Below are 25,501 nucleotides of genomic sequence, written 5' to 3'. Positions count from 1 at the left end.
TTGATGGAATGGAGTGGCCACTTTCATCAGCATGAAACACTTGATGAGGAACGTAGCCTTCTTCTTCTGATCCCTTGTAGGTGCTTTCTCTGCCATCATTTTACCTAGTTCCTCGGGGTTCGTAAACCGAGGTATAACTGTACTTTGTTTTGCTTTTAAGGCAGCCATTCACACCGCCCTAATGTGGCATGATAACACAAGGACTTTCATTGGGCCGTGCAGTTTCCAGGCGGAGAAACAATGTGTCGGTGTTAATTGAAGCGATATGCGTGCGTAAAATTAAGCATGGTTGGCAACGCAAGTTAAGGCAGCTAATGAATCAAGACAATGAGCTAAGGATTTAATTACGGTCGTAAGAAAGGGGATCGTTAGAATTGTTCATCTGAGGGATATGAACTCAGGTCTTGCTTTAGGTCACGTAATAAGGACTTTGATCATAAAGGTCTAATTAAACTTGAAAGCGTCTTTGAGACTGAGCGGCTTCAAACTCAGTGCGGGTTACAGACTGTCGAGAATATTTGACACACTTTAGTAAGATGTGTCTTGTTCGACTGATTAGCAAGGTGAAGGAGTTCTTGAGGCTTGCCCCCTCTGTCAAGATTGCTCGCTTGCAAGATATGAGAGAATTCAAACAGAAACGTCACTTTTGGATTGGATTGGATTTGCCTTTATTAGTCTCACAGTGGAGAAATTTACATTTCACAGCAGCACAGTGATGAAAGGAATGAAAGTAGAAAAACAAAATACTCCACCAGATCGGATTTAACTCATTCACTGTCGGACATGTGCAAAAATGCGGTTTCCACTGCGTCAGGCCCGAGTGCATCTGTGAAAATACCAAAACCCAGCCTATCCTTTCTCCACACACATTTAAATTGGAGAGGGACAAAAAAAGGCCCAAAGTTGGGGGAAATAAAGAAAACATTTTGGTTTACTGTACAAAAAAATGGCACAATTTGTATTATGTCGTCTTAGTCCTTTTTGTTTTGGCCAAAATTAAAGAAAATATATATGTCTATATACTGGTACATGTATATGGATACATGCACGCACATACACACACACACACACACACACACACACACACACACACACACACGCACGCGCGCACACACACACACACACACACACACACACACACACACACACACACACACACACACACACACACACACACACGCACGCACGCACACACACACACACACACACACACACACACACACACACACACACACACACACACACACACACACACACACACACACACACGACTCCTGTTTCAACAGTTTTGTGAGGTCCAGATAACTCCAGATAAGGAGTGAGGACCACCGTTGCTGTTAAATTGAGAGAAGAACTAGTGTTCATTTGAAGACAAAATGTCACCCCATTTTCCACTTCAACTTCTTGAAAAACAAAGCAATAAAAAGTGGAATTGAAACTGAAATAACAGCAGGAGTGAGGTTTCTGGGTTCGTGACGTCACGCCAGGACGTCTTGCCTTGCTCTCCAATCAAAACAATGGCTTCAGATTCGGAGAATATGCTTTCTTGTTACTCATCCAGTTATGAATAGGATTCAAATAGTTCTGAAGAGGAAAGCATAAATGTTTGCAATGGATTCAAGAAGTCCTTCCGGATCAATTCAAGCCGTCAAGACTCCAATGTAGCGTCCCAGAAAATGCACAAGATGGCGCCCAAGCTCCGTTGAAAATGGGCTTATTTCTCTGCTGGGAATTTGAGTCAACTAGTATCAAATACTAGTCTTGGTGCAACACACGATTAACCAGTGCGTTATTTATGTGTTTTCGCCATCAACACGGTATTTTCAGACCAAACAAAGTACCCAAAATGCATTGTGTGTCGCTTTCTCGGTCAGGTGCGTTCCAGACGTGACGTCACATCAGGAATCGTCATCAACTCAAAAACAAGACTTCTTGATCATTCAGCGCGAGTCTTAAAAGGAAAACTACAGCTATATGCGATGGAATCTTTGTAAAAAGCGCTCAGTAGAAGTCATTTGAAGTGATTTAACAAATTATGTACACAACTTGTCAGGAGGCGTCGGTTGTCCTCTAAATGTAATGCTGGTAATGTGCTTTGGGAGTTTAACTCTGCTCACTGTCTCAGACATCTCATAGCGATGTGATGAATCGGCATTCACACTCACACTCACACCTAGCTACATTTTAGAGTGTTACATTACCAGGGCATTAGCCAGCTAATGAGCTGTTTATGAATTTTGAAATATATGCCGGAAGCCTCTCTTGCATGGTATCCTGTAGGGGGCGTGAATGGTTTGGTCAATTTTAAGTCAAATGATTATATTATGAAAAAACATATGCATAAGGATGGAGAGACAGTGGTAGAAGGATGTCAAGGTCACGGACGGCTTGACAAAACAGGAACAAGGCAATGAAGTATGTGTGTATACAGGGTAACTGTCAAGTAACCTTGAGCGTTTTGAAAGGCAGAAAAGAAAATGGCAGCGACTTGTTTTTTGTCCTCTATTCCCCACCCCCAGTCTTCGGTTAAATCCACGTGATTGATCAAGAACGCAGCAGTGAAGGAAGGTGGTTTAAACATTAAAGAGACAGGCAGACGACAGGGAGAGACAGTGACAAAATGCAAGGTTAAAATACCAAGCTAAAGAGAACACAATTGATGAGGAACAAGGTAAAATTATCGCAGAGAAAGCACTTACAAGGATCATTCCTCAAGATGGTGAAAGAAGAAATGTTTAATGCTGATGAAAGCGGCCACTCCTTACCATCAAGCCATCAACGACCATCACAAAGGTCAATAAAACCACTTTATTATACAGTACAGTTTATTTCTTTCATTATCATACCATAGCACATTTATTATATATAAAATAAGGTCTACTTTGTGTAGTTTTAAGGCTTAGAAAATTAGAAAATGATGTTTTATGGGGACCTGAGAACGGATTATTCTCATTTTAATGGTTTCCTATTGGAAATTAATTTTGGGGATACACACTTTTCATGTTACACACTGTCTGGGAACCAATTAAATTCGTAAGCCAAGTAAGTCACTGTCACTGTAGTTGGTTTACACTTTTTATGCGTGCAAGGACTCCATTCCGCATGGCCTTGTGAGTATTCCTTGTGCGGAGGTGGACAATTTGCTCCGTGACAACCGGGAGGACTTTCTCTCACAGACGCCGCCACATTAGTCATGTTCTTTGTCTCAGGGACCACCGCCATGATGATCAAATCAAGTCCTGTTCCTTCGCTCGTACAGCCCAGCTTGTGCATGTTAACAGTTACCTCCCACAGTCCGCTGCCAGCCCAAGGTGACACACACACACACACACACTCTCACACACACGTTCCCATTTCCAAGCATGTACAAGCCTGAGGTGACACAAATGACAGCTCAATTCCCGGTGAGTCAGCTTGACTGTGTCCTTGCTTAGACATGAGAAGGAGGCGGTGTCGGTTTGTGCTCATCTGTGTGAGTGTGTGCGCACGTGTGCGTGTGTGTGTTTGTATGTCGAGTCTTGTGAGGACCACTCATATTTTATACCATCCGTAGTGAGGACATTTTTGACAAGTGAGGACTTTTTGGCCGGTCCTCACAACATTTTCATTCTAAAGGCTTCGAAAGGGTTTATAGATGCACCTGTTAAAGTTTCAGAAAGGTCCTCACAAAGTCACCTAAAATGATTTTTTTTGGTGTGTATTTTCATTTCAGACCACTGAACAAGGGATGTGTTTTTTTTAGTGACCTTGGAAGAAGTGTATGCGCTAGCCAGTGGCTGATATTTAATAGACTCCTACCACAGAGTCATAATGCAGTTTGTCATCGGGGGGCAACAACATTGACACATTGGGCAGCAAATTCAGCTCTCGCATTTGAGATTGCTCGCTTTGGTACAGATTACTTTTATATAGACTTCTCACTTGAATATATATTTTTGTTGCCCTCGCTGTGAGGTAACACTGCAATAACGAAGCAACGTGTGAGACAGTGATTTCAAGGACAAGCGACACCTCTGGACAAGTTGCGTCCATCATTTGTAAAATCACTTTAAATGACTTCTAATGAGCGCCTTTTACAAATAACATGTATTCCAGCGCATATAGCTATAGTTTACGTTTTAAGACTTGTGCTGAATATTCAGGAAGTCTTGTTTTCAAGTTGATGACGATCCCTGACGTGACGTCACGGAGGGAATGCCCCTGACTGAGAAAGCGACACACAATGCATTTTGGGTACTTTTCTTCATCTGAAAACACCATGTTGATGGCGAAATTCGAAGGAAAACTACATAAGTAACGCGATGGTGAATCGTTGTGTGTCGCAGCCAAAGGCGGTAACACGCATAAAGATGTAAGTTGACACAAATTCCCAGCGGACAGATCAGCCCATTTCCAACGGAGCTTGTGCGCCATCTTGTGCATTTTCAGCGCGCTACATTGAAGTCCAGACGGCTCAAATTGATACGGAAGGACTTCTTGGATCCATTGCAAACATTGATGCTTTCCACTTCAGAACTATTTGAATCATATTCATAACTGGATGAGTCACAAGAAAGCATCTGCTCCCAATTTGAGCTCTCTGAAGCCATTATTTTGATTCTGGAGCAAGGCAGTCAGTGAAGGAATATCTTGGCGTGATGTCACGAACAAGGGGGCGGGACTTTCTGAATCTCGCCAGTTCCGAGCTCATTTTGTGGCAGTTTTGGGAGACTTGAAATCATTTTTTATTGTTGTTTTGCATTTGACTAAAAATATCATCCTGCGCGTCTTGGGTATTTTCGATGCTATAAAACGTTTTCCTGATGTCAGTTAGGAAACCAAAAAAGTGGTGTCGGTTGTCCTTAAATGGCCACCCTACAACGTTTCGATTCCCTTCGTTCCCCCTCACGTCCTGTGAGGAGTAATTTTCCTTCCAGCAAGAACAATTTTGTGAGCTTATAGCACCAGAGGGGATCACCTCATTTGTACATCTGTAAGCAACCGCTCTTGGACAGTATCTTTTTTTCCCTCAGGTGACATGGCTATTTGTCCAGAAGACGAGCCCTTGAAGAAAGATGCAGGTTCCTTTTAATCAACCTGCCTTGTGTGTGTATAGATGAGACAATCATTTACCCCGAGGAGCCTTTTTTTCCCGCTCCACTGTCTTAATCAATTTGGAAGTTGTTTTGCATGTCTGTGTGTAATGAAATCTGCAATGTTTGGGAGAGACACGTTGATCTTGCGATTATTACCTCATTTAAAGCACAACCGACGCCATTTTTTGGTTTCCTAACTGACACCAGAAAAACGTTTTATAGCATCGAAAATACCCAAAACACGCAGAATATATTTTGAGTCAAATGCAAAACACTAATTAAAAAATGACATAAAGTATCCAAAAACTACTTCAAATTGAACCCGGAAGTGGCCAGTTTCAGAAGGTCCCGCCCCCTTGTTCGTGACGTCACGACAAGACGTCTTGCCTTGCTCAAGAATCAAAACAATGGCTTCAGATTCGGAGAAGATGCTTTCTTGTTACTCATCCAGTTCTGAACATGATTCAAATAGTTCTGAAGAGGAAAGCATAAATGTTTGCAATCGATTCAAGAAGTCCTTCCGTATCATTTTGAGGCGTCTGGATTCCAATGTAGCGTCCCGGAATATGCACAAAATGGCGCCCAAGCTCCGTTGGAAATGGGCTGATTTGTCTGCTGGGAATTTGTGTCAACTAGTATCAAATAGTAGTCTTGGTGCAACACACAACCATTCACCATCGCATTATTTATGTTGTTTTCCTTCTAATTTTGCGATCAACACAATGTTTTCAGATGAAAAAACTAAAATGCATTTTGTGTCGCTTTCTCAGTCATGGGCGTTCCCTCCGTGACGTCACTTCCAGCATCGTCACCAACTTAAAAACAAGACTTCCTGAATATTCAGCGTGAGTCTTAAAAGGTAAAATATAGCGATATGCGGTGGAATTTCTGTAAAATACGCTCAGGAGAAGTCATTTTGCAAATTATGGACACAAGTTGTCCGGAGGTGTCGGTTGTCCTTTAAAACACAAACACAAACCACTCAACCTCCCTTTTTTTCCAAATGGGCAACTACACAGACTCTGGTTTCAATCCCTTCACAGCTCATTGCGCATTTCAAGCAACTTGGCAAACAACACGGCCATTCTTCCGAAACATGTCATCATTCACATGAACGGTCGCTGGGCAGAAAAAAAAAAAAAAAAAAAAAACCACAGCTGACACTAAATGCCTGAGCGTTTTTCACACCGCATTTAGTCGCGGGGTGCAAACCTCAAACACATTCATTGTGTATATGATGAGGGGTGATGGCAAGCTGCTTTAAATTTGATTGATTGATTGATTGATTGATTGATTGATTGATTGATTGATTGATTGATTGATTGATTGATTGATTGATTGATTGATTGATTGATTGAGTTGGATTTTAGTGTGGCATGTCACGTGACATCTCGGGAATCCTTCCAATCGGAAACAAACTGATGGAGGCATCATACTATACATTTGACAATATACATTTTTCTTCATATAAATTAAAGGACAACCGACACGTGCGTTTGTGTGAATTAGCGTCCCAGTACCAGTATGCTAAGTCGACCATTGCTACATGTGGCTAAGGGTGTTTCTGTGTTGTCAAAGAAACGGTCTCAGGATAATAGAAGAGGTTGAAAAGCTTCTGTTAATTTGGATTACCGAAAAGCAGCTAGCAGGGGACATTGTGAGTGAGGGTATCATCGCCGAAAAAACATCACTGGAAACTTCACTGGGATATCATCAAGAAGCAACTACATCAACAACATCACAAAGGTAAATAAAGCAACTTTATTATACAGTAAAGTTTATTTTACCACCCAATAGCACATTTATTATACGTGAAATAAGGTATATTTTGTGTAGTTTTAATGCCATATAGTAGAAAAGTGTGTTTTATGGGCAACCGGGAATGGATTATTCTCATTTTAATTGTTTCTTATGGGAAATAAATGTTCGGCTGAGGAACTTTTCGCCTTACACACACTTTCTGGGAACCAATTAAGTTCGTGAGCTAAGGTATCGCTGTATATTTGTTGTTCTTTCTTTTCAAGAGAAACAAATGCTGGTTTCCTTTCAACCTACCATCGGTATGCCATTTTTTGCTCCGGTGAATCACAGGCGTTTACTCTTCAAATATTGTGTGTGTGTGTGTGTGTGTGTGCCCATGCGCTACAACATTCAGCCTGATTCTGGCAGTGAAAAAAAAAATGTGAATCACAAGTAATCCCCCTTAGATTAAGAGGCAAAATGTAATTTGGGCCATAATTATGCCTCCGCCAACCACGTGTTTGGCCTTGCAAAGCAGCCAAAGGAACATTCTGATTGAGCCAAGCTTCTACTTTGGAATGCATATGTTTGGATTCCAGAACATATGAAAGCTATTTGAATAAAGTCTTGGAAACAACAGTACATCTCGTGTGCTAAAAAATGTTTGCAAAGATGCATTTAAAGGACAACCGACACCATTTCTTTTGTTTCCGAACTGACATCAGAAAAACGTTTTATAGCATCTAAAATACCCAAAACACTAACTACCTTCATGAGGATAAAAAAGATCAGAGAACTGATGGATGTTATCAGTACTCACCAGTTGCTTCAGTTTAATACCCCACGAAAATATGATAATTACAAATACAGTGGGACCTCGGTTTACAAACATCTTGCCGTTAAATTTATGAAAATTAAACCTTGGCATACACACTACTTTTCGGGATACACACGGAGTGGCGCCCCACCACGGCTGGCGGAGTAATTTTCGGCGGAAGAACACCAAAGCACACGACCGAACAGCGTCACAGCCGACCTACCTTTCCACACCCCCTTTCTCTGAGTGCACATGTCGTTTTTCTTCAAGGATTTATCACGGATACTTTTGCTATTATGGGACCGAAAAAGACCGAAAAGTTTATGTCTGAGGCACTTTCACAGGAGTTTGGTGAGAAGGACCCAAAAGTGGATATGAGATAGGAATTTCAGGTTTAAAAGGAATATTTCATCACTGCTGAGCATTAATTATAGCAAAGTGGGTTTTGCAGTCCTGCCAGAGTTTGGAGTCGACAATCTTTTCAATGAGGCAGCATTTGGGAAAATTAATTCACTCAGCTCGCCTATATGGAGACATAAGACTGCAGTTTAGTGGTTTCTTAGGCGAAAAAAAAGAAAAAGTTGATAAACAGTGACTCTTTACACATACTTGAGTCATGTGGAAGTCGAGCCACCACGAAATGCAAACGCGGTCTGACAAAGTACAGTGATAGCTCGGTTTACGAACCCCTTGGCTTACGAACTTCTCGATTTGCGAACTTTACATTTATGAAAATTTTACCTTGGCATACGAACTATTTTTCATACACGGAACTGCCTCAATGAGTGACGTGTCGTTCGCGAACAAGCCCATTCTTCTGACAACAAAATGGCAGCCGACTGCTTTTGTCCACTACTCCCCGCCCCTAGTCTTCTGTTAAAGCCATGTGATTGGTCAAGAACGCAGCAGTGAGGGGAGGTGATTTAAACATTAAAGAGACAAGCAGACGACAATGACAGTTTCAACTTTGATAGTTCAAAGGCAGAGAGTAGACTGCAAGGTTAAAATTCCCATCAATCAGGCTCCACAAATAACCTGCACAAGTCACCTGTACACTTGATGCAAAAAGCTGTCAACCCAGCTAAACAGAACACAATTGATGAGGAACAAGGTAAAATTATGGCAGAGAAAGCGCCTACAAGGGATCATTCGTCAAGATGGTGAAAGAAGAAGGCTACGTTCCTCATCAAGTGTTTCATGCTGATGAAACACTCCATTCCATTCCACTCCATTCCATCAAGCCATCAACGACCATCACAAAGGTCAATAAAACCACTTTATTATACAGTGCAGTGTATTTCTGTCATGATCTGGTTGGCGACTAATGGGTGGCGCCATCGGTCCCACCTGCACCTGCACAGGTGCTGGTCGTCCCAGGCGGACTGCCACGTTCGGATTGGCCACCACCGGGTAGCGCTGTCAGCCCTGCCTGCTGCCTCGCAGGTGCTGGTCGTTACAATTAGTGACACTTAAAAGGACTCTCGGCACGACCATCCGGTGTCGGGTCATTGTTTGTTGTATGATGTTGAATGCATTGTATGCTGTGCATGCGTTTGTTGCATCTTGGCAGACTTTTACTCTTGGTCTTCATTTTGATACTTTGTATTTTTCTGTTTGAATGACTTTGATGTTTTAGATTTTGTTGCTGTCGACTTTATTTTAATACAATTTCTCAAATACACATCTGCCATCACCACCTTGCAAAACGTGACCATTTCTTTCATTACAATACAATATCACATTTATTATACATAGAATAAGGTATATTGTTTGCAGTTTTAAGGCTTATTTAGTTGAAAATTATATTTTAAGGAGACCTGGGAACGGATTATTCTGATGTTAATGGTTTCCTATGGGGAATTAATTTTTGGGATACACACTCTGTCTGGCAACCCTTCTTATTCGCGATGGTGATGGAAAGGCTGATTTGAAGTGGTTGTCGGTTGTCCTTTAAAGCCTTCCTTTGTGCTGAGTCTCCATGAAAAGCTCCCTCCCTGCACTGCCTTTGACCTTTTAGTGCCGCAAGTGGTGCTGGCCTTATCTGTTCATTGAAGTCGCTTGCCGGTATAATGCCGAGCGTTTACACTCTCCTGACCCTGATTGTTGTCTCTGGGTGCTGCCATGTCATATATTCAGTGATAAGTCTGAATCCACCTGTGTGTGTGATAAGGTCAACGTTCTCCAGGGGAATGTTCAAGTGGCAATGACGAAGATGCTGTCATCCGTCCATCCAAAACATGATCCGAACGAGGATCGCGGGTTAGCTAAAGCCTATCTCTTGGAAAAGGGGGAGGATTTTAAGTACAGTTACGAACTTTTCGGTTTGTGTACGTTAAATTGATGAAAATTTTACCTTGGCATACATACTATTTTTCGGGATACACACGAAGCTGCCGCAATGAATGATGTGTCGTTCGCAAATGACCCTGTTCTCCAAAAAAACACATGACTTGTTTTTGTCCTCTATTCCCCGCCCCATTCTTCGGTTAAAGCCACGTGATTGGTCAAGAATGCAGCAGTGAGGGGAGGTGGTTTAAACATTAAAGAGACAGGCAGACGACAGAAAGAGAGTGACAAAATGGAGAGAAAACAGTAAAATTTGGACTTGTTTCAACTTTGATAATTCAAAGGCAGAGTGTAGACTGCAAGGTTAAAATTCCCATCAATCAGGCTCCACAAATAACCCGCACTAGCCATCAGTTCAATTTGAAATGCAAATACAAGCAAGGGAACCCGCTATTAGGCAGCTATCAGGCAGGACAAGAGAAGTAATGAGTGTAGCCGCAGGGAGTAGTCTTCTGCTCCTCCCAACCTGAAAGCAGGGACCAATCATAGCAGAGTCTGGCACCGCCACGCCTGGACAGTAGGGATATATATATATAGGGCCAAAACTACCAGCAAAAGATTTTAGTTTGCTGACGAAGCCTCTTGGATAAGAATCGAAACGTCCGACATTTTCACATTTGTACAGATGACGGCTGAAGAAACCTTCTCATCGATGGACCACTCCTGTATGACTGACAGCTTACACAGACATCCTGATTAAGACCAAAAAAAAAAAATCAAAGTCCGTGCCATTATTTTCACAAAATCAGGCAAACATGCAGCCTTGGCCCACTGCTTCTATTCCATTGATTGAAAGGATGCGCGGTGATGATTAAATCATTTTTCAAGGTGATGATGCTTCCAGCAATAGAGCAAAAACGGAGAAAAACATTCCTTGAAGAAAAACACCTTCTAGGCTGCAAGTCAGCCGATTCTCAATCCAATTAAAAAACGTTGGTGGAACCCAAAGAAAAATGTTCTTGACAATGCTCCAACCGTCAAAGCTGATCTGACGAAGGCTATCAGAGAACGTTGGAGCCAGATGAACCCATTGCCTGCCTGATGATGTGCAAAAATGTGTTCACTCCAGTTCCAGGGTTTTTGTCATTTTCACTCATATTCAATGAGCCACAATACATATGTTTATATAGCACTTGAAAGGACAACCGACACCATTTCCTAACTGACATCAGAAAAAAACGTTTTATAGCATCTAAAATAGCACAAAACACGCAGACTGATACTTTTAGTCAAATGCAAAACACCAATAAAAATGTGCCAAAACTGCCACAAAATGAGCTCGGAACTGGTGAGATTGAGAAAGTCCCGCCCCCTTGTTGGTGACATCACACCAGGATACTCCTTCACAAACTGCCTTGCTCCAGAATCAAAACAAGCTTCAGAGAGTTCAGATTCGGAAAAAGATCCTTTGTTGTTACTCACCCAGTTATGAATATGATTCAAGTAGTTCTGAAGAGGAAAGCATAAATGTTTGCAATCGATTAAAGAAGTCCTTCTGTATCAATTCGAGCCGTCTGGACTCCAATGTAGCGCCCAGAAAATGCACAAAATGGCACACAAGCTCCATTGGAAATGGGCGGATTTCGCATTATTTATGTAGTTTTCCTTTTAATTTCGTGATCAACTCTGTGTTTTCATGCATTGTGTGTCGCTTTCTCGGTCAGGGGCGTTCCCTCCGTGACGTCACTTCCGGCATCATCACCAACTCAAAAACAAGACTTCCTGAATATTCAGCGCAAGTCTTAAAAGGTAAAATATTGCTATATGCGCTGGAATCTTTGTAAAATGCGCTTAGTAGAAGTCATTTGAAGTCATTTTACAAATTATGGAAGCACCTTGTCCGGCGGTGTCGGTTGTCCTTGAATTTTTCTGTTCTAAATCGTTATTCGTATAATAAAGGATCCCAGCAAATTGAGCGGGGGTGGGCGGGGGGGTATGTACTCTGATCTAGACATGACCAGCTCTCCAATTAGCGTAATGACATTTTTTTTTATTAACACGCAAATCAAAGCTGCAAAATAATTCTCAAAAGGATGAAAAACAGTCAGTCAAAAATACTATTCAATGCAAAGGTCTCCATTCCAAACAAAACGAATGGTCGCAACCATGCCCGCAGCAAAGGCAATTTACCGCTTGGGGATTGTTTCTAATCTTAAAATGTTGTTCATGAATTCCAACACGGCGTCCTGTCACCCCAAAAAATGAAAAATGCTAGTCAGAACATATAGAATATGCCTTATTCTAATCATCTCACTGATGTGATTAATGTGTGGAGGATATCACATTTTCTCCGGGATGATTACAAAAATTCAGGTGATACGCAGTAAATCTGTACTACTCTTTGTTTATTTGTGTTCTCCTTATGGAGAACACACAAGGACAAGAACACACAAGGAATTTGTCTCAGATAGAACACACTGCACTAGTATCATCATATAAAAATTGCAAAGAGGTACAATACAGTTATATTTGGGTTACTGTTCAGAGTTCATGGCGACGGGGGAAAGAAGCTGTTGAAAGGACAACCGACACCTCCAGAAAAGTTGCGTCCATAATTTGTAAAATCACTTCAAATGACTTCTACTGAGCGCATTTGACAAAGATTCCAGCGCATAGAGCTAGCTAGATTTTACCTATTAAGACTGAATATTCAGGAAGTCTTGTTTTCGAGTTGATGACGATGGCCTAAGTGACGTCACGGAGGGAACACCCCTGACTGAGAAAGTGACGCACAATGCATTTTGCGTCCTTTTTTCATCTGAAAACACCATGTTGATGGCCAAATTAGGAGGAAAACGACATAAATAACGCGATGCTGAATTGTTGTGTGTCGCAGCCAATTGCGGTAAAACGCATAAAGAAGGCGGAAGGACTTCTTTAATCGATTGCAAACATGTATGCTTTCCTCTACAGAACTATTTGAAGCATATTCATAACTGGGTGAGTAACAAGAAAGGATCTTTTTCCCGAATCTCAACTCTCTCAAGCTATTGTTTTGATTCTGGAGCAAGGCAGTTTGTGAAGGAGTATCCTGGCGTGACCTCACGAACAAGGGGACGGGACTTTTTGAATCTCTCCATTTTCGAGCTCATTTTGTGGCAGTTTTGGCACACTTGAAGTCATTTTTATTGGTGTTTTGCATTTGACGAAAAATATCAACCTGCGTGTTTTGGCTATTTTAGATGCTATCAAATGTTTTTCTGATATCAGTTCGGAACCAAAAAAATGGTGTCGGTTGCCCTTTAATAGACTGAAAAAGATGTGATTAATACCATCACATGCACCGATTAGCTTAGCATCGCCCACCACCTGGATCCTGACACTATCATGAGAAATGATTGGCAGGAGTAGTTATGAGCATCAATCACCATTTGCTACCGTCCATTAAGACACCGTGTAGAATTCAGGCTGCGGCCAAGGTCAAAATTATGCTAACATTCCATTGAAATGAAAAAGACTAATAGCCATAGCTCACGCCAATTACAACGCGTGGCATGCCTTTCCGCATGCAATGTCGATGAAAATTACGTTTTATGATGAATGATTTCTGTTGGAGTGCTAATAAGAGTAATTTGGCCATAAGGAATAGCTCCAACTCACTCCAACTTCAATGGCATTTGGATTTTATGATGCACCTTGTTTCCCTCAAGCTTATTCGTGGATGAAGGAGCTGTGTAGTAATAATGATACGTTTCATTTCTAAGCACTGTTCAAAACTCTCAAGGTCACTTTCCATTCACAGGATAAGATTTTCTGTGGGTGAGCGTTCGCTCAACTTGGAAGTAACTCAAATAGACAAAAAGCTAGCTAGCTAATAGATAGCTAGTAATAATAATTATAATAATACATTTGATTTATAGGCGCCTTTCAAAACTCTCGAGGTCATTCGACAGTAACAGGATTAGTTTAAATCCAAAAATATGAAATTTTGCTTAGGGTTTCAGCAGGCATGATGGAATTTCACTACTTTGATTTGCTTTCACGGGACGAAAAAAAATGACGTGCCGGGCCAGATTTGGCCCGCGGGCCTTGACTTTGACACCCGTGATCTAGAATCTCTGCGTCTTTTATTTCCTGCGCTAACCTACGCAGCCCCCAACCTTCGTCATAACTCCCCTACAGATGGCGTCGCCATGGAAACACCTGTCCTATTTGACAAAATGGGAGTTCTTACAAAATGGTGTGAGATCTTGCCCCCCCCCCCCCGACCTTATCTTCATATTGTGTTTATCTTGAAAAACACTGGCAGGAGGAGACACTTTTTACTCACCGGAATAAAACTCGCTGAATATATTTCAATCATAACGAATCGTCATGAATCATATTAATATTCTTAATGAGGATAATTTCACAGAAGAGTTCATCCTTTCAGTCTCCATTTGTATGATTTGCACCCAAAAGCTTGTCCTGAAGGAGAAATGACGTCAAACTCATTCTTTTAACTCTGGAATCCAGTCGCAGCTGTAGAGGTGTTTTTTTTGGGAGGTTAGTCCAAACCATCCATTTTGCATTGCGATCCACTAGAATCTGTCATTTTATTTTTCTTATACAGTGATACCTTGACTTACGAACTTAATTGGTTCCTATACAGAGTGTGTAAGGCGAAAAGTTTGGATACCAAAAATTAATTTCCCAGAGGAAACTATTAAAATGAGAATAATCCGTTCCCAGGTCCCCATAAAACATCATTTTCTACTAAATAAGGCATAAACTACACAATATATACTTTATTTTACGCATAATAAATGTCCTGTGGTATTATAATGAAAGAAATAAACTATACTGTATAATAAAGTGGTTTTATTTTCCTTTGTGATGGTCGTTGATGGCTTGATGGAATGGAGTTTAGAAGCCTTTTCATCGATGGATTACTCCTGTACGACTGAGAGTCTACACAGACGTTTTGTGTTCCAAAGTTGTATGTATACTGTATACAAGTAACATCCGACTTACGACCGGCTCAACTTATGACCACCTGTACTTACGACCATGACCCCCAGGCCCTATTTTTAACCTTTTAAGAGGGGGGGTTTGTGAGTCATTTAGCCTCCGAGTATCTCTTCAACATTTTGAATGGATTTCGACTTACGACCATTTTGAATTACGACCGTTTGGTCAGAACGGATCTACCTGTATATATATATTTTTTTTTAATTAAAGGATTCAAACACGAGTTTTTGCTGCTCAGTTTTGTGGTAAATACTTTTTTTTCTCCAAACCCACTTCTACTTTTTGTTTGGGTGAATCTCATTCTTGTATTTCTTTTGCAATGTGAGGAACAATGGACAACCTCTGCCACCCTCATGGAAGGGCATACTTAAATGGATGCCGCCGCCGCCGCATGAACAAAAGAGAACATCCAGGTGATGATACAAAAAAAGTATGAAATTAGGTCAGTCGCTTTGATGAGGAATTTGCCATAAAATGTTTGAAATTCTATTGAATTCTATTTCAAAAGGAACATTTCCACACTGAGCATCAGCAACATGGCGCAGCGTCCTAATGCGGTTCCATGAAAATATGCAGTCGCAGTCAAAGATGCCACGTGACCTTTTTTTCTTGTCTCCTTTATGGTTTTGTGTTACCCTTTCGACTGGAGGCGCTTGTTATGTGCGCCCAAAACAAAATGCTGCGGCAGTCGTGCTCACAGGTGGATTACATTAGCCTCCTCAGTCTGAAAGATGGATGAATACCATGTGATCTTTCTCCCTTTGCAGAACTTCTTGTTTTGTACTTGCAAACTCAATGTGTGTGTGTGTGTGTGTGTGTGTGTGTGTGTGTGTATGCGTGTGTGTGTGTGTGTGTGTGTGTGTGTGTGTGTGTGTGTGTGTGTGTGTGTGTGTGTGTGTGTGTGTGTGTGTGTGTGTGTGTGTTTACACGTCAAGCTGCGCCAAATAAAAGATGAAACAATTCACTGCTTTAGTTGACCATTGTTTTGTTTCTTGAGCAAGGCAAGACGACGACCTGCCGTGAAGTCACGAACTGGGAGCAGGACTTTCTGAAAATCCCAAGCTTCATTTTTATTGGTGTTTTGCATTTGACTAAAAATATCATCCTGTGTGTTTTGGGTATTTTAGATCCTATAAAACGTTTTTCTGATGTCAGTTAGGAAAAAAAAATGTTGTCGGTTGTCCTTTAACCCTCTGAATGTATTTGTCCAGAAAAGCAAATGTCACTAAATGCCAACCCAGGCCAGCAAGCCAAATGTTATCACATGGGCTTTCCACTCTGCATGCCCAGTTTAACGGGTGTGTTTTAACCCCTGTGACAAGCAAATCAGGAAGACCCGATGACATCAGCCTTGATCTATAAATATTACATCTCCTTTATTTCAACACACAGAGCACAAAGAGGTGGAGGGAGGAAGAGGATCTGAGGCAACGAGAGGGAATAGAAATTTGAAGAAGGTCAGAGAGTTATGAGGGGGGCAAGGTTACGGATAGCTTTAAATGTATCAAGAAGAAATTTAAAGTTGATTCTATATTTGACCGGGAGCCAGTGGAGCTCTTGGAACTTGATGATGTGGTGAAAGGATGAGGTTTTGGTGATGATCCGGGTTGAAGAATTCTGGACGTTTGTGGAGAAGTTTTCTGAGGGACACCAAAGTGAAGTGAATTGCAAAGGTCAATCCGGGAGGTGACAAGACTATGAACGAGGATAGCAGTGGTGTGAGGAGTGAGAGATGCAGATCGGGTTATTTATATGGGAGTGGAAAGATAGTGTGCTGTCAAAGATGACACCTAAGCTTTTGACCTGATGGGAGGGAGGCCATTGTCTCGTTATAATGATTGTAGCTTTAGCTCGATACTTACTTGAACCGCTGTTACTGACCCATGTAATCTCCAGCACCCGAAACTTTAAGGAGCTCAAGGACATCTGCATAATATCACATGTAATACTACCAGTACAGCGACTGATCATTTTCAAATAGTTGACTGATTTTCTGCACCAACAGTACTACTGTAATCATACTGATCACTTTAGCCCTGCTTGGTACTTTGCGCATTGTCTCACACTTCTTCCTGAGAGGTACCACTTACACTAAGGAATATCCTTCCATACTTATGGGTTATATTTTTTTATTATGATACTAGACTGACTAACTGATGGACTGACTGACAGACGGACTGAAGGACTGACAGACTAACGGACGGACTGAATGACTGACTGATGGACGGACGGACTGGCTGACTGACTGACAGATTGATTCATTGATGTGCAGAGGCTGTCTTACCCTGCAGCCGTTGCCATGAAGTGAAAACATGTTGCAAATAATGTCATTGTGTCATGCAAACAATTAAATAAATAAATAAACACAAAAACAAACAACAAAACAAAGAAAGAAATTAAACACTTGTAGAAAGTGCCTCAAAACCATTCATCATAATGCTCCACGGATCCTTTTTGCTTCTTAAAGGCACCTTTGAATGCATTGGACCATTCATCATTGTGTGACTCGCACAAGCAAACGTCGCAACTCGGGTTTCAGACTTAAGACATGTTTGCAAGAAGTGTTATGCAACACGTCCAATAGGCCAACGCTCAAGTGGACAAGCCCAGTCACAGTTGGGTCCACTCATAACAGCCTCCAGAACTGTGACCATAAGCAAGGACAAACGTGGCTTTTGGACACAAATCTTTTGAGAAAAGGAGCATGGGTTGGAGGCTCAAGGTCATTTCATGATGCCTGGAATGTTCTTACTCATACCTTAACATTACTTGTGTGTGTGTGTGTGTGTGTGTACATTTTTTTGGTGGGGCAGTCAGTGCAAATAATTATCTTCATACTGCGTCATAAGGCCAGTGGTAGTTTTTGTGACATTTGTCTGCAGACATGCACGCCTTCAGATGTATCCCTGTCAGAGGTACAGTCAAAGTGGCTCAGGAGTCGGCAATTAATTTTCCAAAGAAGAACCAGATCGGTTGTTGAGGGCCATCCAAGCATGCTAACCGCAACTGTGTTGTAGAATAATTTAATGAATGCTTTTTCAAAATTACGTGCGTACATACATACGTACACATATATTGATATATACACACATACATACACTCACACATACATAAAGTCACATTTATGAGAATAAGCTCACCAGATGGAGCGTGTCCTTATTATCTTCTTTACAACAATATCTCCATTTGGTGTTTCAAATCTCTGTTTTAGTTGGTCACATTTTTTTATTTCAACCTTTGCACACCTCTATTGTTCTAAAATATAAAGGATGACTTCTGCAATTGCACAGACACATCTGTCCCTGACACACTTGGTCAATGTCATTAGTCAACCCACAGAGACTCTGGCCATCTGCCATGATCAAGCTCTCGCTCGCTCTCTCTCTCTCTCTCTCTCTCTCTCTCTCTCTCTCTCTCTCTCTCTCTCTCTCTCTCTCTCTCTCTCTCTCTCTCTCTCTCTCTCTCTCTCTCTCTCTCTCTCTCCTTCCCTCCCCCCTTCTTCCCTCTCTCTCATTCTTTCTCTCTCTCTTTCTTTCTGTCACATACACAAACCCATCACCTCATTCCTCTAATGGGAGCCATAATTTTGTGTTCTTGTTGATGCAGTGACTCGAGGTACATACTGAAGGTCGCCACATAATGGATATTAAGACTATTTAAAATGTAGGCACAGAGTCAATAAATCTATTGATTAATAATGTAATAAAGCTCATGTAAAATCAAGTGGAAACATGCATACTTTGTCTTCATTTACTAGAAACGGAGTGAAAAACACAACTCAACTCATACTCAAAACCCACCTATTCAAAATCGCATTCTCCGTATAGTCTTTTGTTCTTATTTATAATTTGATTTGTGGTTTATTTATGTCTGTTTTGTAATTGTCAAGTCCTTGAGATCTTTGAAAAGCTCTTATAAAATGATTTATTATGATTATTACTTCCTGTAAAATGTGGAGACATCACAAATGCGCAGTATGAGCTGTTCATAATTTTATATTTTAGGCAGGCCTTTTTTTTAGCGTTAGCTTGTAACAAAAGGCTGCGTCTCTTATAATTAAGTTGGCCAACAATTTAATTAAAGTAATTCGGTTTGCACTGCTGCTGATGAGCTTTGATTCAGTGATAAATTTGCAGCTAATTAATTAAAGGCCACTGGATAGACAATAGGAGGGTTTATGCAGGCTTTAATTGCTTTATAGTCCAAGGCACGACCCAATGCCGGGCCTGCAAATGGAGATCCGTCTCCATTTGTCGACCTGACGAGCATCGATTTATGCATACGTGCTGTGCTGCTGTGGAACATGCCCTGATGAAATTGGATTTGTCATCTGCCTTCGCAAATTCTGCATTTTTGATTAGTGGTTGACTTGTGACAATTTCAGCATACACAAACTAATTATGACCCTGATCTGGAAATATGGGATGAGAATACCGTAATGTCCGGACTAAAGAGCAAACCTGATTATAAGCCTCACCCAGTACATTTTTAAAGAAAAAAATAATAATTTGTACATACATAAACCGCACCTGTCTATAAGATGTTTATAAATAAAGATGGTACACAGACAACATTTTCAAATTTTGACCTGGGAACGGATTATTCACATTTTTAATGGAAATAAATGTTCGGCAGATAGAACGTTTTTCTGATATCATTTAGGAACCAAAAAGAAAAAGGTGCCGGTTGTCCTTTAACTCTCAATTTAAGCGGAAAACATTGCTGCAGTGAGGGACTCGGTAGGCCACATCTTTTTGCGTCACCCTCCCGAAAGAGGAGTGTGCAAAAGTGATTGACAACTTTGTCAAACGAGTACAGGTTTGCTCGCAACAAAATGGTGGACATTTGTTACACATTTTGGGAAAGCCATAAATTGACAAAAAATGGACAGAAATAGCTGAAACTCTGGTGAATGGTCTTCCATAAACTGACGTCTGTGTAAGCTCTCAGTCGCCCATCGATGAAAAGGTTTCTTCAGCCGTCACCTGTACTTCTTTGAAGGTGTCGGATGTTTCGCTTCCTATCCAAGAAGCTTCGTCAGCAAAGTAAAGTCTTACTGGTAGTTTAGGCCCTATATATATATATATATCCCCACTGTAGGGCCGAAACTACCAGTAAGACTTTAGTTTGCTGACGAAGCTTCTTGGATAGGAAGGGAAACGTCAGACACCTTCAAAGAATATAGATGACGGCTGAAGAAAATTTCCCCATTGCGGGACGAATAAAGGTATTCTGATTCTGATTCTGATTCTGAAACCTTTCCATAACTGAATAATGTGTGGTTGTAATTTGAAATAAATAAGTTTTTAATCCACGTCACAATTGGAATGTTCATGATTACGCATCTTTTTGGGTCACCCTTTACCGTTTGTCCCAACTGGAAGATGATCGGTGACTGCAATACAAGGCAAAAGCAAAAGCGACTACATGGTCAATTCAGCAACTACTGAAGCATAGACCCCAATTAGAAGTAGGACTTTCATAGTTTGACAGATTTCAACTGTTGTTCCGGTTTCACATGCTAATTATCATCCCTTAAACGAGGTCCACCATATTGTTTTCTTTGATCAGTAATTATATCCACTTTATGATTCACTGAACACTTGTCAGCACTCAGTGTAAATTAGATTTTGGCTGCCTAATTATGCTTCACCGTGGTGGGGGTAAAAGTCATAATCATAGAAAGGAGTCTGATGTATTCGGGTTGAAAGGCTTGCTAAAGAAGGCAAGTTGAAAGCAAAGTTGCTTAGGCTATTTAAGAGGTGTGATGATTATCACAATGCCTGTGACATACCTGCCAACTTCCGAAAGCAGAAAAGCCGAGTAACACGCCGGGCTCCAGATTACTGACTACTAACACCCACTGCGGCTACTAAAAAAGGTATACTCAAGCAAGGATAGAAGAAACGGAGCACGGGAACTGGCTATTTGAAATAGCCGTGAGTTGAAATAGAGCAGAACATGACATATGGACTGGATGGGAATAGTACAGGCTTTCATAGAGTGGTGGAAGTTGCCCAATTGCTTGAGAGCCTTGGATGGAAAATATGTTGTCATCTCGGCAATCGCAAAATGTGGCTGCCATTTTTCAATTACAAGGGCACCTACTTCATCATTTTTTCCCAGGACGTGGTGGATTGAAAGTTACCGCTTCAGGTTGGTAAATGCGGGAGCCTTCGGCAGCAGCAAGTGATTTCGGGCCTGCTCTGCAGCAATAGGTTTAAGGTTTGGGGAGCAGTGGACCACTGCCTGAACCCAATCTGATTACTTCTATTCTTCTATCCCTGGCTCTGATTTCACTCCATTAGCCAATCTGATTACCTCTGCACTCTGATAACCTTTATAGATCTATCCTTGTATCTGGATTCACCTCATTTGCGAATTTCCCCATTGTGGGACTATTTAACGCTTTCTGATTTAACGACTCTTATTTGCTAATTTCATTACCTCGATATATAAATAGGAAACATATTTCAAAATGAAGACGGCTGGTAATAGTTTGGCCACAGAAAGTGGACCAAAACACCTCGCCATGGGTGCACAAGTCCCATCGAGATATACAAGAACCATTTTACTTAAAAACAAACAGTTGCATTTGATGTTCAGTACATATAGCAATCTAGCTGGCTAGCTATCTAACTAGCTATGTATTAGCTAGCTAACTAGCTTTCTATTGATTTGATTGAATGCTGGCACGTGTGCCTCACCCATAGAAAAACGTATCCTGTGACTGTAAAGTGACCTTGAGAGTTTTGAAAGGCACTTCTAAATGAAATGTATCCAGCAGACATTTAAACAGCTTCTTCCCCCAAGCCATTAACTCTTTGAACTCTTTCAATAGTAGCCAAAATGGAACTGTATAGTGCCACTTAGCAGTTTTTTTTTGACGACGATACTAGTGCAGCGTGTTCTACCGGAAACAAATTCCTTGTGTGTTCTACATACTTGGCAATAAAGATGATTCTGATTATTATTACTAATATTAATTACAGTAAAAAATTACAGTCGAGCAGAAGAAGTAAATCATGGAAAACCACGAACGAGGTGTGCATATGTGTGACTTAGTGTCCTAGTATCATTACGCTCCCTCCCTCATCCTCCCACTCCATTCCATCAAGCCATCAACAACCATCACAAAGGTAAATAAAACGACTGTATTATATAGTACAGTTTATTTATTTAATTACAATCCAGTAGCACATTTATTATATGTAAAATAAGGTGTATTTTGCGTCGTTGTAAGGCTTATTTTGTAGAAAATTATGTTTTATGGGGACCTGGGAATGGATTATTCTCATTTTAATGGTTTCTTATGGGAAATAAATGTTTGGAAGACGAACCTTTCGCCTTACACACACTTTCTGGGAACCAATTAAGTCCGTGAGCATAGATATCACTGTAATGATGTTGAACCATCCAAAATACATTTAACGATTTTGTTCATGTCCGTCCACACACCCCTCGATGGATGAAATCTGTTTAACCAAGGTACTCAATACTCAATGTGTTTGTTTTATCATAAAAAGACTCATTGAATTTAATAAATGCAATGAAACAGATGTGTCGTGATTTTTTTTAGTGGCGTTAAGGCTAACCCAGTTACACTCTGAATTGCTTTAATATTGATTCCAAATAACGGCGGCTGCATTTTCCCCATGCTAATAAATCTTGGTTGTAATTGCTAGCAAACTGTATGAAACACAACTCCGTATGATTAGAAGAGACCAGAAGCAGAGTTATCCATTCACTCCATCTCCACTTCCACTCTAGAGCCTCGATCAATACGACAAAACGCTGAATCAGGCAAAGCTAAGCGTGGAGGTGAAGGTCAGCCATTTTCGCCATTGTTTAAAGTGCTTTAAAAGGTGAATTTTGCCTTTAAAACAGCACGATAGCTTTGATGGTAATTGACTTTTCCCAGCACCATGGTGGCTTTGTAGTGTGCAATATTTCCTCTCAAACGCCCGGGGGTCAACGGCGACTCCCAGTGTGCAGAATTTGATTGCTCCCTAGTAAATCTCTCTTCTCAAATTCAAAGTCACATAGATTGGAAAGTTGGGACACAAAGGCAAGACACCTAGATGGCTTTATTCTGATTTCGACACCACTAATAAAGGACAGATCAGGCTCTTGTCACTGGTGGAAGCACAGAAAACCTGGGGTCAATCTGAGGACATACCCTGTTAACCTGTCATCTTCATGTAGGAGAACTGGCCTTGGACTAATTTAGGATTTGGTAAACTCCTTCACAGGAAGAGCTCATTAGCCCGGTCACAAACCTAACAGTTCATGAAAAGTACAACCTATTAAAACGTCTACGTTCTGTTGTTTTATGGATGTTGGTGCTTGGGACGTCCCGGGGCACGCTATTCAAATCAAGAAGACTATGTTTTCCTAATGTATCACTTCAATTTGCATATACTCTCAATAAATAGCTTGGCAGAGGGAGGCAGAAGAAGGTCATGAATGGCTACATCCCCTGCCGGCAGTAAAATAATAATAATACATTTCATTTTAAGCGCCTTTCAAAGCTCTCAAGGATACTTTACAGTCACAGACAAGCATAGGTACTATCATAAATAAAATACAATCACAAATAGAATACAACACATAAAATACAGTTATAATTAGAAACAAGAGAAAGAGCATATTAGTAGTTTCTATGACGTCACATGGGTACAAGGCCAATTGGGTTGTTGAGCACTCTAGTTATCATATTTTGGTTCAAGCAGATGATGAACTGCATATTTATTGTAACTTATTCAGAGTTTTTTTTTCTTTGCCTGAATATTAAATATTAAATGATGTTTATACGTGTACTTGTCGGAGCCATCTATGGCACGCACACCCGCAGAGTTTTGAGTGCCTTGGTGAGTCGCTTCGCTGACTCCAGTCAGTCTAATGAGTGTCATTTGTCAAGTGCCTGACAAATGTCCTCCTTCCAGTCTGGAAGACAAGCCCTTCACAAACTAGTTGTGCGTATATGGAAGTGCACAAACGCAGAGGAGTGATGGGGCGTTTATGCCTTCTCCAGTACTTCTACTGTAAGAGAGACATAAATTCAGTCTATACATGGCATATTCTCACTAGCTTGCTCTGACTTTGGGGATGAGAGGTGGGATTGACAGGTAGACCAGACATGTCCAGCTCTAGGCCTGGAGGGCCACTGTCCTCCCACCGACTGCCCAAAGAGAGCATAAGACGTTCACAAGATGAATGAATGACTGAACACAAACTGATTTAGGTATTGGCCTCAGGGCCTTATCAGTGGCATGTGACGCACCGCTTTCTCACAATACCTTCCCGGAACACCCAACGAGTTTTATAATGCCAAAGGGAGGAAGATTTGACTATATGATGCACAAAGCAAGTCTCGGGGGTAATCGTCCATTCGTTTTTGTCGAGATAGAGCAGAGGCATTTAGGTAACATCGAAAGGAAGCGCGTTTTAACACATCAAAGATGATGCAACGTAGAAATGCGTCAGCTTCTCTTTATTGCCGTCCTCAAAATCACCACTGCTGCACTTCAAGACATGAATCAAGACTCGGGGTGATGTGATATATTTACGCCTCAAGTGATTAGGTTTCCTTTTTCTTCATCTTAAAGGACAAGTGACGCCTCTGGGCAAGTTGTGTCCATAATTTTTAACATCACTTCAAATGACTTCTACTGAGCGTATTGTACAAAGATTCCACCGCATATCACTAGATTTTACGTTTTAAGTCGCGCTGAACATTCCGGAAGTCTTGTTTTTTGAGTTGGTGACGAATCCTCACCCTACGTCACTGAAGGAACGCCCCTCAGCGAGAAAGAACATACCTTGCACCTCACCTCAATGCATTTTGCCGTACTTTGTTTGGTCTGAAAACTTCGTGTTGATCCGTGTTGATGGCGAAATTAGAAGGAAAACACATAAATAACGCAATGGTGAATGGTTGTATGTTACACCGAGACAACTCTTTGATATTCGTTGACAAAAATTCCAAGGTGAAGAATAAAACTATTTCCAACGGAGCTCTGCCGCCATCTTCTGCATTTTCTGTGACACTACAGCTCAGTCTTGATCACTCAAAATGACCCTGAAGACCTTCTTTAATCGATTGCAAACATTTATACTTTGCTCTTCAGAACTATTCATAACTGGATGAGTAACAAGAAAGCATCTTCTCTGAATCTGAAGCCATTGTTTTGATTCTCCAGCAAGGCAAGATGTCACGAACTGGAGGCGGGACTTTCTGAAAATGATAAGGTGATACCAGGGCAAATGGGGCAATCAGGCCAGTCGCAGACCTCATACTCAGGCAGGACAATAGAAGTAATCACTCAGGACAATAGAGGTAATCAGTGTAGCCGCAAGGAGTAATACTCCGCGACCACCAACCTGAGAGCAGGGACTAATCATAGTAGAGTCAGGAACCGCCACATCGAGAGTAGGGATATATATAGGGCCGAAACTACCAGTAAAGGACTTTAGTTCGCTGACGAAGCCTCTTGCATAAGAAGCGAAACGTCCGACACCTTGAAAGAAGTACAGATGACGGCTGAAGAAACCTTTTCATCGATGGACCACT

At 41.2% G+C, this 25,501-nt stretch overlaps 1 protein-coding gene and 1 long non-coding RNA gene across 2 annotated transcripts in view; one reads left to right on the top strand and one right to left on the bottom strand.

The window, feature by feature from the left end:
- The window catches only part of slitrk1 (SLIT and NTRK like family member 1), an 82,744-nt gene that overhangs the window by 40,065 nt on the left and 17,178 nt on the right, over positions 1 to 25,501 (top strand). The window lies entirely within an intron of this gene.
- LOC148902624 (uncharacterized) overlaps positions 1 to 25,501 on the bottom strand; it is a 98,200-nt gene that overhangs the window by 61,527 nt on the left and 11,172 nt on the right. The window lies entirely within an intron of this gene.

Source organism: Hippocampus bargibanti, linkage group LG01 (genome assembly GCF_051943395.1).
Source record: "Hippocampus bargibanti isolate YZ-2025 linkage group LG01, ASM5194339v1, whole genome shotgun sequence".
NCBI lineage: Eukaryota > Metazoa > Chordata > Actinopteri > Syngnathiformes > Syngnathidae > Hippocampus > Hippocampus bargibanti.
Note: the sequence above shows the minus strand (reverse complement) of the source record. Positions and strands in the feature narration are given on the sequence as shown.